Here is a 1868-nt window from a genome sequence, read left to right as displayed (position 1 = left end):
GTCAACTTTAACGCTTAATAACTCGGTTCGCGGGGCAGAGCGACGCTTATTTCTGCCAGATTCTTTCGTTTTAAGCAAAAACGCGTCAAATGAGCCTATGTTCATCGATTTTTGAGGTGAGCTAAACTGTATAATTACCCAATATATAATATCTAATTATAAAATATCTGAAAAAATATATATATAAATCAATTTAGGTTATATTCTATTTATAAACTTTATATGTGTAAAGTAAATGAAATGTTTTTCATTAAAATTTTATTATGATTTCTTTATTTCTTCTTTTTAGTGTAAAATGGCTGACGGATATTTAGCAATAAATATACTTTTTCTTCAAGAAAGAGTAAGAATGCTAGAAAGACGATTAGAAAGAAGATTATTGCACGATACTCAAAATCCATTTGAGCTCCCTAACAATGAATTCATCGCGCAATTTAGAGTGAATAAGGAAATAGTTATAGATATTGTTAATGTTTTGAGGCCACATTTGCAAAAACAGCGTATAACTGGCTTATCTCCAGAGATATAAGTATTAATAGCATTTGGCTTCTTTGCTCATGGTAGCTACCAAAGATCGGTAATCAATGTGAATTAGTTGTAAGCCATGTGCTAGTTGTTGTATAAGAAAAGTGGCACAATTAATGAACATATATTTATTGCGTTAATGGATAAGATTTCCTATGACCGCAAATAAAAGAACAATTGCAAAAAATAAATTTGCATTAGCTCCACAACTATTTCCCGGTGCTATAGGCGCAATAGATTGCACACATGTTAATATTCTTGCACCATATATACATGAAGAGGCCTATGTAAACCACCACGGAAATCATTCTTTAAATGTTCAAGCAGTAAGTTTTCTAACTTATACAGTTTTATACTTTATGTTAATTACAATTATTCATTTTTAAACTAAGTAAAATATAATACATTAACAAAATATATGTACATATAATATTGTATATAATTATTATAAGATTGCAATATTGATTTTTATGAATATTAAATTATAATAGACAAATTTTATGAGGTCAGTCGTGTGTGACTTGCCTGTTTTGTAACTCATTAATAGTGAATTTAGTGAGTTACACTACATTGGATTAGTACATACACACATTAAATGCTGCTTTATATAAAGTATCTAAATGCAGTAGCACATAATATAATCACTTTGACAGTAAAATAATATACATATATTCTGTTAAACAACAACATCATTATTATGTATATAACTGTTTAAAATATTTATATATTTATATTTAACTTTGCTAATTTCACATACAGCAGTTTAATATACACTAATTTAGTATAATGCAAGTGACCGAATTGGTTATAAAACAAAATTGTTATCATTTTTTAACTATTTCTGAGTATTTAATATTAATATCAATATGTAATTGCGTATAAATTTTTGTAGATAGTTGATCCAGATTTAAAAATATTCAATATTAACGCAAGATATCCAGGAGCAAGGAATGATGCCTATATTTGGAATGCTTCTCCAATCAGAAATGTCATGGAATATTTTTATAACAATGATGAAAGGAGAACTTATTTGATTGGTAAGTTTTGATAATGTGTACAGAACTTTTTTATAATTTATCATGAAGTACTAAGTACATATCTATACAGGGTCATCGAAAAGTATCGGACCCCCCTAATATCTTCAGTTAGAATGCATTTTGGAGAAAATGTCCAATAGTAAAGTTGTATGGTTTCAAGCGAGGAGTAAGATGATGACTTTGACCTTGACCATGTCCTTTAAGGTCATTTCAAGGTCAACCTTATTTTTTTTAATGGAACCCCCTACATTTTATTGCATATTTTTATAGCCTATCTCGAGAGCTTTCCAAAACACTGTAATAAAA

At 28.5% G+C, this 1868-nt stretch overlaps 1 long non-coding RNA gene across 1 annotated transcript; it reads left to right on the top strand.

Annotated features, from left to right (window-relative positions):
• Positions 1–97: 97 nt before the first annotated feature.
• LOC108770357 (uncharacterized) lies at positions 98–1558 on the top strand. Its single transcript, XR_001940592.1, has 3 exons — positions 98–116; positions 290–851; positions 1418–1558. It is a non-coding gene; the product is annotated as an uncharacterized LOC108770357 (long non-coding RNA).
• Positions 1559–1868: the final 310 nt, after the last annotated feature.

Source organism: Trachymyrmex cornetzi, unplaced genomic scaffold (genome assembly GCF_001594075.2).
Source record: "Trachymyrmex cornetzi isolate Tcor2-1 unplaced genomic scaffold, Tcor1.1 scaffold1251, whole genome shotgun sequence".
NCBI lineage: Eukaryota > Metazoa > Arthropoda > Insecta > Hymenoptera > Formicidae > Trachymyrmex > Trachymyrmex cornetzi.
Note: the sequence above shows the minus strand (reverse complement) of the source record. Positions and strands in the feature narration are given on the sequence as shown.